General features: G+C 46.6%; 1 protein-coding gene and 1 pseudogene across 1 annotated transcript in view; one reads left to right on the top strand and one right to left on the bottom strand.

Annotated features, from left to right (window-relative positions):
* Positions 1-13,888, bottom strand: part of RBM20 (RNA binding motif protein 20) — a 244,077-nt gene that overhangs the window by 92,351 nt on the left and 137,838 nt on the right.
* LOC102495223 (luc7-like protein 3) overlaps positions 12,979-13,888 on the top strand; it is a 4,590-nt pseudogene continuing 3,680 nt past the window's right edge.

The raw sequence follows: 13,888 nt of genomic DNA, 5'->3' as shown, positions 1-13,888 counted from the left end.
ATAAAGGAGTAGAGTCAATCTGTTCTGTATTACTTTGGGTCTCACGAGCCATTCCTGTTACTTGAAACAGCATGACCATTTGTCTTAAATTACCTTTAAGAAAAAACACTGAAAATTTTACAAGTCCACAAAGGGTCACAAACACGGTGGGCACACGATCAATATTTCTTAGCCATGCTGACGTGCCTTCCTCTCTCTTTTTAAAACATTTTCCAGAGAGTGTGCTCCCCAGAGAGAGACTCAGAGAGAGAGAGAGAGAGAGAAAATGAGACAGCATGCCCCATGGAGGATGATCATGCTATAACCCCCTTCTCCTCCATTTCTCCTCCTTGTGGACTTCTGGGCATATACACACGCATGCCCAACGTGTCTTTTCAAGCTGCCAGGTCTGGGACTCAATTGCACAGTAGGCCATGTGAGATCCAGCCGCCTTTAACCACCAAGCCACGGGCTGGCCCAGAGCACCTTTCACGCAATACCTTTTGCGGCCACAGGTTCCCCAGGATACATGCAGAGTTTCTGCTGTAAAGAAACTGCTCGAAGTCAGGTGAAGTTTGCAGGGGGGAGACTTTTGTCTTCTATTGGGTCACTGAGAAAGTCATGATGCATTTTTGTATAGAAAAACAGAAAGAAAAAAAAAATACCCCGTAACTTTCCTGATAACCTAAGATAAACACCTTGAGGACGTAGTCCATATCCTAAAACCTTTCAAACTCCCAAGTGCCTGCCTGGCTCAGTGTAAATTAGAGGGCACTAAATACACATGAGGAATTTTCAAAAAGTTTGTTAAAAATACATGTTATTTAAAAAAATGGATAGATGTCGAAAAAAAATTTGCAACAAAATAAACCTATCTTAATTCTACGTTTACATGAATTTCTTGATGTCCCCTAATACTTGTTCAACTGGTTTGAATTTATGCCTGTCTATAAACATGGGAATGTAGACCTTAGCAGAATATGCTGCTTCATTGTGACGTACAAGTACACGTTTCTCTGTGTGTGCTGGGGATATGCATGGTTTAATTCCTTTAAATTCCTTCGATGAGAACACTAAGGTTGGAACTTCATAAATAGATCTTCTAACTATTTCTTGAGAAACAATTCACTTCCCAAAGAGGGTGAAAGCTTCTAGAACCTTAAGACGCATGCCCTTCTGATTCCAGCCAACAAAACTCAGGTGCCACCCAAGGCAAGGGCTATTCTACGTCGGTGACTTCTGGGTCTTGCCTCTAGCTTACGGACAAGTGGCTATAGACAACTTACAGCAGGGTGGAGATAAAAGACAACCCAGCGACGGTTAGAGGGACGGGCCCATCTCCGTTCCATTTGCACATGCCGTTCTAGATATTTTCTGAGAACACCACAAACTAAACCTGTGGTTAAGATCCAAACAGACTACGACTGCCTTGGCAGAGGCCAGAATGAATGGTTAAACTGGAAGGCTGATTTTTCCCTTGAAACGGCTCTCCAGAACTTCCCTGCTTCCCCATCCATTGCTAATTAGGAGCAGTCAAGGCTTGACATGTACACAGTTCTCTATGGTAAAATTGATTATTATATTACTATGGAAAATAAGGAAGTCATTTCATTTGAAATATCAAATTCCACAAAATCATACATGGCAGCTGTTAGTGTATGCATGTGGGGGAAGGGCAGGTGTGTGAAAAGATTAACCCTCTCCAATTCGGTTTCCTGACGTCTTTGTAAAGACGTGCAAAAAACAGGAAAAAAAAGGAAAAAGAAAAGGAAAATATCCCAATGCACATAAAGCAGACGTTAAAGACAAAGCTACATAACAGACGTTTTGAGTGTAAAAAAAATTCCTATAAGGTGCGGCCGACATGCATGCCGTTTTATGAGTGCGGATTTTCCTGTACACACTTGCACGCAGAACCCGTACTTCTCGATTGTGTGCTGAAGCTACTTTCAGCTGCATCAAATAAAGAAAGGAGGTGAGTCATGCTTGGTTGTGCTTGCACTTCTAACAGATCAGCACACCCACACCCAAACACATCCCCTGAATCTCACTGCACAGCTTTTTACACTTGCTTGCTTGACAACTATTAAAACAGCTTTTCTTCCCAATTTAACTTGACTCCAAGATGTCTAAGAGTCGCTGAAATGTACATTACAGCTACTTCAGAGGTGCCTGAAAGCAGCTCTCAGAGCGCTGCTCTTCGGAGAAACATCCCCGGCTCCTGAATTCTAACGCGGCACTTTGTCCGAGTCTGACGGCACTCAACAGACACGAAACATTTCACGCACCTTTACTCTCATTCCCCATCGTCAACAAATCCCAACGATAAAAACAAAACACCTTAAGAGACTCCGGTTGGTCACAGAGTCTGGGGACTCTGCCTAGGTTCCCTTCCACGCTCTCAGATCTGGTGACAACACGGTCTGCTTCCCAGTAGCCACGCAACTTTCTTTATAAAAGTGTTTAGAAGCCAGCGTAAAAAGAGCATCTAGACTCCCTGACACCGAGATTGCTGATTTCATTGGGGTCAAGGGGAACTGTTTTCGGTCACATGTTAAACTACCGTTGTGAATCATTTATTAAGATGTTTTTAACAGGAGGGGGTGGGGTGCAGACAAATCGCACACTCATGCACAAATGCTTAGCGCCAAGAGCATGGTCCGAAACGCTGCCTGGACTAGGGAATCAAAAGAAGCCCCTTGGCGTCCCCGTTGTGCTGGGGAAAGGTAGGATGACGTCATGCAACCTTACCTTTCTGAAACAGACCAAGCGCCTGGCATGAAGCGCTGACCCGAGGCCACCGAAGTCGAGAGTCATTTTGGGTGTCGCGCATGTGCCTCCCTAGAAAATTCCAATGACATTCTACCAGCTTTCTGCATGCCAATCATGACCAGCCGCCACTTAAACTCTCACGAGTCTGGGAAGGGGCAGAGGAGGGGGGGCACAAGCAAGGCAGTGAGGGAGAGAGAAAGAGCGATCCCAGCGCCCTGCAAACCGCCTGGAAGGGGAGTCACATGCCGCCGGGAGCCATTCCTGCAGCATTACACATGCCGAGTGTAAATGGCAAACAATATCAGTCGATGTTTATGCCACATGTTCTCAGCCTCTTCACATATCCACACCCAAGCCAGCTCTGTGCAGGCCGGCCTCCTGAACGAGCATCTGAAGGAGGCTGTCTTGCGCTAATTGTGCCGGCTGTTTCTAACACAATTCCAAAGCCTCCTGGCCTGGTTTGCTTCCTTGTTTTTGGCTGCCATTGTCATGGTGGCTTGTTCACTTGTTCGCTTGCTTGAGTTTTGCTCTGGGATTTTGTGGTTGACGATTTGATCCTTAAGGTAGCCAAAGGGACCTTTAACAATGTAGCCACGGCAGACAGCACATACAGACTGACCCCCAGCCAGCAAACCTCCTGAACTGTTTGCTCACTCCTCCTGTTTTATCTCTGTGGAACGAGAGATGGTGTGAGATGACCCACCATCCCACCTGTCCGGGGTGATCGCCAACACCTTTCAATAGAAAAGTGGCTTCTCGCTTGCTTTAAGCCACAGCTGGGGGACGAGTGTGCCCCCTAGATAATCCTGGAGAGGGAGCAGGGTGGGGCCCTGCTGGCACCTACCTGGCACAACAGGGACACTGATAAAGTCCTACAATGCTCAGGACAGCCCCCTCAACGAAGAGGATTACTCAGCTGCTCAAGATATCGGTAGTGGCACAGTTGAGAAACCGCTCTAAAGCCAAGGCCTTGGGTCAGTCTTACAGAGATAACATTTTTAAAAATAAATAAATAAAAAAGCAAGAAAGCCTCTCTGTGTGGAGGTTAGTGAAGGCCCTGCAGCCAACCGATGGGTATGGCCTGATGTCTGATTCAATTACTTAAAACATTTGCTCACTTTTCTTCCCAGGAACCATCGTTCTCCTGCCGTTTTTCCTTTTTCTTTTTCTTTTCTTTTTTTGATTTACTTTTCTTTTTTCGACTCTCACAGTGATACTAAACCAACCAAACCAAACTACATTCTCTAAATAAAAATCCATTGTCAGTTACCTTGTTGCCAGGTTACGTAAAGCAAGGGTCATACCGTGAGTGCTGTCCAGGCCAGCCTGATGCTCCCTGTGAGGCCTCCTGTCCACTACAATCCCCTCCCCCAGATATCCAATAAGGTGTGCTTTTTTAAATGTAAAACCTCATCAAAGAGCCTATAAAGAGTGATGAACGCTTACTAGGTTCTCCCATGTTCCTTGGATCTTGGAGGGGAAGGGAGTGTGGGAACATCATTTCCCACCCGGGACCCCCACGGGCACACTGGCTTCAGGGTTTCCTTCATGTGAGGCCCGAGCTCGGACTCAGTGCTCTGCTCTGCAGCCCACTAAAGAGTCGAAATGAAAGCCCTCAGCTCTGTCTGCACAGCCTGTTTCCAGCTGCCCATGAGGCCCTCTCATCGCCCACCTGCCCTGTGAGCTCCCGAGAGAGCCCAAGGGCTCTTTCTTCCTAATTTAGTCACAGCCCACAGGCTGCCCCAGGCTTAGCTGGCTGTCGCCTGCTGACGCAGTCACAGACACCTAAAGGCACCAGTCCCAGATCCTGACCTACGGGAACCAGCCAACCTGGGCACAGCTGCCCGAGCCTTGGGTCCCTCCCATGACCTACTAGGTTTCCTCACGGCACGAGGCTCAGCTCCAAGCAGTGGGTGCACTTTTTGCCCTTCTTCTGTCTCTGTCTCCTTTCATTATGCCCAGGATGTTCTTAGGACAAGAGTTTACTGAAAAGCATTCCAGCACGCATGTCTCTCCCTGTGGGCATCTGCAGCTCTGCTCCTGCTTGCCCCTGAGGGACAAGCGGTGGTTGAGAACAAAGGAGCCAGCCAACCACAGCCAGCCACAGGGAAGGGGAGTGAGGTCCAAGCCCACCTCCAATGCAGTGGTAGGCCTGAGTCGCCCGGTGCACCCAGTGCTGTGTGTTTCTGCCATCATGAGCAGGAAACCTGCACATGAATTTGACTAGTAAGAGAAAAGGTGTTGGGGCTGGCAGGTGGTGTAGTGGTTGGGATGCCAGAATCCCACATGGCTGACTGTGGTTCAAGTCCCAGACCTGGCAACTTGCTTTCTCACTTTCCTTCTCTCTCTGTCTTTGGTCAAATTAAAAAGTAATAATAAATAAAATAATTATAAAAACAAAAAAAGAGAGAGAAACGGCGTTAGGGCCCAGCAGGTGGCGAGGAGGTTAAGGCACTGGATCACGTGGCCAACTGTGGTTCCTGGACCTGTGTGCCCTATAGCCAATTTAAAAATAATAAAACTAAATAAATCATTATTTTGAAAAAGAGAAAAGGTACCTTGATACAGGCCTGCAGCACAATTCCCAGGAGAAGAAAAGTCGGCCCTTAGAATGAGCCCTTCTAATTCTGTGGCCCAAGCTGTTACCCAGAGACTAGGACAGGAGCCCCTTTCCCATCTGGAAGGAAAAAGGCGCAAACCGACGAGCACCAGCCGAAATTCAGCTCCATGTGGTGAGTACATGTTGAGCACCCACTGCATGCCAGCACTGTCTCCGGCAAGGAAGGAGGGCAAAGCGAGGGGCAGTGCTGCGTGTGGATGCACAAGGCTGGATGCTACCAGCTTCACACGTTCTCTTGATCCTCCAAGTCTTAAAAAATTATGGCCAAAGGACCAGCAGATGGTGTAAGGGTTATGTCGGTGTAATGGTTATGACCCCCCCATGGAGTTGATCGCAGATGGAGTTCTGGATCCAGTGGCTTGAAACTCATGCCGGGCGCATATGCGTGCATGCCCAAATCCCAAGAAGAGACTGGAGGAGAAGGAACTGCAGTGTGGCCATCCCCCCTTGGGGATGATTTCTCGCTTTCTGTCTCTTTGTCTCTCTCTGTCTCTCCAGCAAGCACACATGCCCTATAGCAAAAATCTCTCTAAAAAAAGAAAAATTATAGTCACTATCCCCACCTTAGAGATGAGAACATTGAGCCTCCAAACAACTGGGCACCTTACCTAAAGGGCCAAAGCTAATAAGTGGTCATTTGAAACAAGATCTGTTTCATTCCAAAGACTTTCTCTTTCTACTAAAACCCCTCCCTTTGTGCAAGGCGTGTCATAACATAAATAACATACTCGTAGTAAGTGAGGTGGACGCTGCAGATGAGCTGTACAGGACTGGCTAGCAGAGAGACCCAGTACAAAATAAAAATGTAGGGGTTCAAAAGCCGCGATGAATTCAAGACGGCAGAGCGTTAGACTAACCAGGCCCTTCTGGGTCTCTGCATGCCATGAAGCCAGTCCTGAAAGGGAGGGAAAAGCGAGGCCTAGGGGCACAGGGGTGTCCACCCTCACAACAACAGGTAAGAGAACGCCATAGCCCTCAGGCCATTTACGGGACAGTCAAGCCTTCAGCTAATCCTTTTTCCCGTTCCCCAGCTAGTATTATGGTAAGAGGTTGGTTTGGGAGAAGCAGAAGGAACATCTGGCCCAAATGAATACTATTTTTTTTCCTTTTAGATTTTGCTAGGGGCACATGCAAGGGATTCTCACCCCCTCAGGGTGCTAGAGAAGGGATGGGTGGCCACACTACCATCCCTTCTCCTCCACTTTCCTCTCTGGATTTTGGGCACACATGCACACCACCTAGCGTAAGTCTCAGACCACCGGGTCCAGGACTCGAACTGCGAAGCTGGCTATGTGGGACCCAGTGCCTTAACAACCTCCATGCTACCTGCTGATCCCAACTGCTGTTTTTTGGGGTTTTTTTTAATGTTTACACTTTATCTTAACATTTTTGTTACAAGATAACAATTACACACACATTGGAGGGTACAATGTGATTCTCAGTACATGAGTACAGTGTGGAATGATTAAATCAGAGCAACCATCGCGTCACCTCAACCATTTACTCTGTGTTGGGACCATTCAAAACCTCCCGTTCTTAGTTACTCTGAGACAGTCAGCTGCTATTCACCACATTCTCCCACTGTATTTTATGACTAGACATTGTTCCTTTTACCTAGCTCTAATTTTCTTTCTTTTGATCCATATCTATTCCTCTGCCCCATCCTTCCAGCCTCTAGTAGTCATTCACCATCTCTACTTTCATGAGGTTGTTTTTTTACCATTTCAGCATATGAAGGAGAAGCCTATATTTCTCTTCCTGTGCTTGACTTATTTCACTTAATGTCCTCTAGGCTTATCCATTGAGCTCTCATCCCGGATTTCATCCTTAAAACCACTATTTATGGGACCAGCAGTTAGCATAATGGCTATGTCGCTGAACTCCCATGTAGTCAACCACGGTTCGAGTCCTGGATCCGGTGGCTTAAAACTCACACCGGGCGCGTGTGTGTGCATGCCCAAGATCCCGAGAGGAGAATGGAGGAGAAGGGATTGCGGTGTGGCCATCCCCCCGGGGGGTGATTTCTTGCTTTCTGTCTCTCTGTCTCTCTCTGTCTTTCTGGCGAGCACACTTTTGCCCTATAGCAAAAACCTCTCCAAAAAAAAAAAAAGCAAGGGCAAGGTGTGTGGAGAAGTGAGCTGTCTACATGAGACACCGCCACACCTGTCACCACACGAAGACAAAAGAAGGTGACTCAGGTGGGTTTTCGCACTTAGATTCCAGGAAGGCCCTTCTCAAAAGGAAATGGAACATGACAACACATGCTTCATGGGCCCCAGAGGTTCATTTTATGACTCCAGCTTTCTCCAGCAGAGGGATCGAGGTGATCAAGGTTGAAAACAGCTTCTTGGTCCACGTCATAATTTGAAGCTACAGCCTCTGCCCTCTCCCCTCACGTCCCCACCACTAGTATCACTGCCACCACCACCCCTCTGGTCCGAATGAGAGGTAGGAGACAGGGACCCTGCGAATATAGTTACAGTGTGTGCCCCAAGATGGACTCACACAATGACTAGGCTTTAAGATGGAGGCACCACAGCTCAGTGGTAGCTCAGCCCTCAGGGGACTGCTTGCTCACAAGAAGCACTCGCAGTGATTTCCAAAGAGCTACCAAGGCAAATAAAGCAAACGACTGAGGCTTCTTTTATGACCTGGCCCACGTCAAAACAGAGCTAAAAGCCTTTATGGCTCAGAAAATCCTAAAGAGGACTTGGGCAATAATGTTCTCATTTACCATTAGAGTCTCATGACCTACAGACCCACTCTAAGGGTATAGGGAGGAAAATTCCAGGATGAGACAAAAAGCAAACCAGCCCCTCCTGAGAATAAGCTCCAACAAAGGTCCTTCTGACCAAGATAAAAACCCTTCGCGGGGCTGGCAGCTGGCCTGGTGGATAAAGGCACTGGATTCCCACATGGCCAATGGCGGTTCAAGTCCCAGACCTGGCAGCTTGCTTTCTTGCTTTCCCTTTCTCTCTCTCTCTGTCTGGTCAAGTTGAAAAATAAAAATAATAAAAATAAAAATAACATGTTAAATTAAATAAATAAATTATTCTTTACTGGGGGGGAGGGGAAGCCACTTTGCCTCAGTTCCTCTTTCACAACCCATTTTTCAACTCCCCTCTCTTGCCAAGAGCTTTGTCCTTTCTCTCTCCTTTAATAAATTCTGTTTTCTTTCTTTCTTTTACTTTTTTTTTTTTTAGAGGTTTTCACTATAGGGCACGTGTGCTCACCAGAAAAACAAGAGACAGAAAGCGAGAAATGAGAAATCACCCCCTGGAGAGGATGGCTAAACTGCAATCCCTTCTCCATTCTCCTCTCAGGATTCTGGGCATGCACACACACAGGCCTGGCATGAGTTTAAGCCACCAGGTCCGGGACTCAAACCGCGGTTAACTACATGGGAGTTCAGCGACAGCCATTACACTAACTGCTGGTCCCAATAAATTCTGTTTTACTGCTCCTTCATTTGTCTACATCTCTAACTTTTCAAGAACATCAGACAAGAACCTGGTAATCTTGCAGTCCAAACCCGGCACTGGTATTGGGCCCAGGCACCCCGATAACCTGCGTCAAATTCACTTGCTCTGATTACCAAGGGAAAAAGGCAAGTAACCATGCAATCCATGGAGGTGGGTTTGGCCCTGTAGTCTGCAGGTTAATGTATGGTCCCCGTTGCTCAGTTTTATATCCCTCTCGGCGTAGTTCTAGGTCACTGTTTTCCCCTTGGGTATGCAAGTACAAAGAGAATAGTAACTGATGACAAATCCAGGCTAGTCCACGTGAGAGGCTCGGTAGCCTGGCCTCCCTAATCCTCAGCACCTGGCCAGGACTGGCTCTCTCAGCTCTGTTTTCATCTGAGAATCTTGCTGAAGCCCAAGCTCCACCCTGGAAGGAGGGCAGAGCTGGTCCCTGCCACTGTCTGCCCACCCCACACTGCTGGGCTAAGCCAGAGGCTGCTTACAACAGCCCAGTTCTTAGCCAGAGGTACAGAGCTTCCAGGGCCTAAGAGATCCCAGTGCCCGTGTGGCATGTCAGGAACTGACTGGAAACATTCCTGGTGCCTTCCTTTTTCTCTCCTCTCGTCCCTTCTTTCCTTTTCTTTCTTAACTCTTTCCATATAAAGTAGCAATCCAGGTGAAAGTATTGGGTTGTTGAAAAAAATCATGACATGACATGTTTTTGGATAGAAAAACATAGAAAACAATGACTCAATACATCTAAACACAGTTTCTCTCTCTCTCTCTCTCTTTTTGGAGAGGTTGGGTTTTTTTGTTTTTTGGGTTTTTTTGTTGTTGTTGTTGTTTTTTTTTTTTTTTTTTTTTTTTTTTTTTTTAGGGCAACTTTGTTGGGATGGCGAGACAGAAAGTGAGAAATCACCCCCCAGGGGGGATGGCGAGACAGAAAGTGAGAAATCACCCCCCAGGGGGGATGGCCACACTGCAATTCCTTCTCCTCCATTCTCCTCTAGGGATCTTGGGCACACACGCACACATGCCCAGCGTGAGTTTAAGCCAGGTCCGGGACTCGAACCACAGACTCCATAGGAGTCCAGCAACATAGCCATCATGCCAACTGCTGGTCCCTAAACAGTTTCTCTTTATAACCAGGGCTAACTGCCATCTCTAGCAACAAAGGGGGGGTAAAGAAAAGTTTAGCCAGAAAAGAGGAGGTCTCAGTCCCCAGAGATGGATGGAAAGCAGTAAGTAGAACATAGTGACCCCTTGAAAAAAGCAATGCTCATAGCGTTTCCCGCCTCTTGTTACAAGAAGAGGCGAATGAAGAACAAAGCCAGGATTTGTTCCCAGGATGAAGGAGCCTGGCGAGCCTGGCATCTAAAAAGGCTCCACCCTGCAGGGACAAAGGCCAGCCACAGCCGTTAACGGGAACTAGTCAAGAGCTGTGAGTTGGACCAGGTGGAAATGAGCCCTTCCTAGGAAAGGAAGCTGGCTCTTTGTTGAACAGAGGTTTTCATTCCCATCTGGTGAACTGTTGTTCCTCTGTAGGTTCTCCAGGGGCCCACACAACAGAGGCAGGAAGCATCACCAGATTTTCTGGATTTGCTTTTTAAAGACCGAATGCAGCTCCCAGACACAGACCTCATGCTGGGTCCGCCAGGCCCCTCTGCCCAAATTGTCCTCTCTACCTGAAACATCCTCCCGCTAATTTGTACTTGGAAACAGGAAAGGTACTAGTGATGGGGAGCTATTTAAATTTGTGTTAATATTACATACAATGTCAATTTTAGTTCCTCATTCGGCTAACCGCATTTCTGGTGCTGTCAGTCGCACGTGACTAGCGTCTCCATGCTGGGACACCCAGGGTGCACCGTCTCCCACACTCAGAGTTCTGCTGGACACTGCGACTTCAGAGCTTCAGGCGAGTGACTCCTCAACCAACCTCAGGTCCCTGTGCTACCCTGCTCAAAGAGGCCCCTTGACACCTAAGAATCTGAAGACATGGGGTCACTCTCTCCCCTTCTCTTATCCTGTCTTTTCTACTATCTGAAATCACCTAGTTTATTTTGTGCTTTACTGCCAGCCCTCCCATAAACTGTAAGCTCCACGGCTGCATGCACAACGCCTAGAACGTGACTCAGTGCAAGCAGAGCCCAGTAGTGTAGAATAAATGACTAATGGCAGACCATCCCATGCCTCTGGGGTTAGAGGACACCAGCCACCCACAAGAGCTGCAGCTTATTTTCCCATGAACTGAGGTAACATCTGAACATGCGCCACATCAGGAGCATCTGGGGAGAGAATTATGGAGTGAAAGGTCGTGGCAGAGCGGCCGAAACACAGCTCTTCAGTTCTCCTCTAAGCTCCAGTTAGTTGCCTTTTAGCCTCTCTGTCAATCAACAACACACGTTGCACTGTTTCCATTCTCTGCTTTTGCAAAAGACCAAAATTTCCTCTAACACAGTATTACGCATTCTCCAATGTGGCATCGCTGTTCCTCCACATGTATGTACAAAAACAAGTAATAGGATGAGGTCTAGTCTAAGTTGAAGAAGTTGGTATTTTATGGGACCAGCAGATGGCATAAAGGTTATGTCATCGAATTCTCACATAGTCAACCACGGTTTGAATCCCAGACCTGGTGGCTTAAAATTTATAGGGGGAGTGGGGGTGGGGCCTGTAGGCGGCGTGGTGGTTGGGGATGCTGGACACCCACATGGCTGGCCAAGGTTCAAGTCCCAGACCTGGCGGTTTGCTTTCTCACTTTCCCTCTCTCTCTCCCTCTCTGTGTCTTTTACTCTGTTCCTCTTTGGTCAAATTATAATAAATAAATAAAGTTAAATAAACAATAGTTCTTTAAAAAATTTTTTTTACACTGGGCATATGTGTATGTGCGTATCCCAAAAAAATCCCAAGAGGAGAATGGAAGAGAAGGGATTGCTGCATAGCCATTCTTCCTGGAGGTTGAATTCTCACTTTTTGTCTCTCTGTTTCTCTGGCCCACATACCCTATAGAAAAATCTCTCTTAACAAAAAGTTGGTATTTTAAAACTTCACATATTCTGTGAGTGCTTTCTTTTTTAAAAAATATTTAATTTTAGTCATTGTCATTATTATTATTATTATTATTATTTTGAAGTTGACCAGAGACAGACAGAGAGAAAGAAGCAAAGTAAGAAAGCAAGCTGCCTGGTCCGGGATTTGAACCATGGTCAGCCATGTAGGAGTCCGGCTGCCTTAATCACTGTGCTACCTGCCAGCCCCCTGTGAGTGCTTTCTGATGCTCCCTCCGGGACAGGAGAAAGAGGAGAAGGAAGAAGAACCACCATACTACAACTTTGTTATACACTTTACTTCAGTTAAAATGTAAATGGCAAGAGTACTGCGTTCAGCAAAACACGATCCCTCTGGTTAAGCACACACCAGAGGAGTATAAAGATGTAAACGTTTGAAAACAGGTCATGTGTCAGGTCACTGATCTTTTATAACAAGCTGCATAAAAAGTCACCTTCGTTTGGAATCAAAATATTCAGCAATCTAATCAGAAGACTAGAGCATATATAAAGAAAGGATGCTTGGGAGAACAACAGACAAGTAGAAAGCCAGAAAAAAACAAGTGAAATCTTTTTCTAAAAGAAATAGGAAAGAATCTTCAATCAAGGGAGTTGGGATGCTGGAGGCAAACAGCCCTAAGATTTGTCAGGGAAAAAGGGCAGCTTGAAGGCTCTTCAGCGGTACTTTCTCTAATTCTTGCTGAGTAAACAACTCTTATTCTAAGCTATTTTCTTTTAAAGAGTGCACAGCAATTGTTTGCTGAAGTTTTAACTGATTTCTACTGGCATTAATTAATAGATCCACCAACCTCACTTGTGTAGGAGGTAGGATTGCAGAACAAGGAGTTTTGAGAAGATTAACAACACGATAGATACATCATTCACTTCAGCCAAGGTTTATTAAATGCCATTATCCATTCTGAAAAGACTTCCGGGAAACTGTTTATGCTCTGATGTATACATCATGAATTAATCATAAGATTGCACAAAACCTGGTGACCGGCATCAAGATTGTTTTCCACCTTAAGACCCTCTCCATTGTGTCTTTTGCTGAGTCTTCAACAGAGAAGCACAGCCACCTTCACACCTTGATCAAATGACAGCAGACATTCCCCTAGACGGGAAGTTCACACTCACTGCCAGGAGCCCAGATGTGGGAGGGATGCACCAGGAGGTATGAGGAGCTTGATCAGCCAAATCAAACCTCCTGAGCGGTGAGATAACAAACATCACAGCCAGGTCACTCTCGCAGCCACACTCAGTGGCTCCTTTACAACTCGGTTTCTCTTTGAGGCGACCATACTGGAGCTCTCTGCATAGGACGAAACCATAAGCATTCTGAGGCAAGGACTCCACAACACCCGCGTGGTGCTTTTCACCCAGCAGACGTCCATGAAATGTTTTCTAGATCAAGAAATGACGTATAGGCTTCTTCTTCATGCTGATGACAGTTTCGAAGGTTTCCATCCAAATCTGGGATAGGAGAACCAGCTGATCAAAAATTCGTTCTTGACATTTGAGATTTCAAGTTTCAAAATCTTGTTCCAACACCAACTGGTTGAAACGTGACATTGAGGGCAGGCCAGAAACTAGACTCGCAAGCCTGGCCCAAATTTATCCACTGAAGCACCCTAAGCCATGGCCAGTCAGGAATCTGCCTTTATTGTCACAGACACACGCTGGAGCATTAAGGATCAGGCATGAGAGAAAAGGCTGCTGACTACCGCTGTCTCTATCGTCTGAATCCCTGCCAGCTGCCCTCGAAGCTACCCCTAACTCGAGGAGGCCACTTTGGCCACTTCAAAGCAGCTCAGGACCAGGGAGAGACCGCTGGGAAGCCACCGAAGAGTGATGTTCCTTTGGTGGTTATTTTTTCAAGGCAAAGATGCAACTTTATTGGCCAACTAATTAAAGATACTCCTTAAGGAAAGAACAAATAGGATCGAGCAAGATGGGCTTTTCAATTTCACAATGTTAATAGGCAATTTGCAAAGTCTCTCACCTTT

The sequence above is a fragment of the Tupaia chinensis genome, unplaced genomic scaffold (genome assembly GCF_000334495.1).
Source record: "Tupaia chinensis unplaced genomic scaffold, TupChi_1.0 Scaffold000520_1, whole genome shotgun sequence".
In the NCBI taxonomy this organism is placed as follows: Eukaryota; Metazoa; Chordata; class Mammalia; order Scandentia; family Tupaiidae; genus Tupaia; species Tupaia belangeri.
This window is presented reverse-complemented; position numbering and strand designations above follow the sequence as displayed.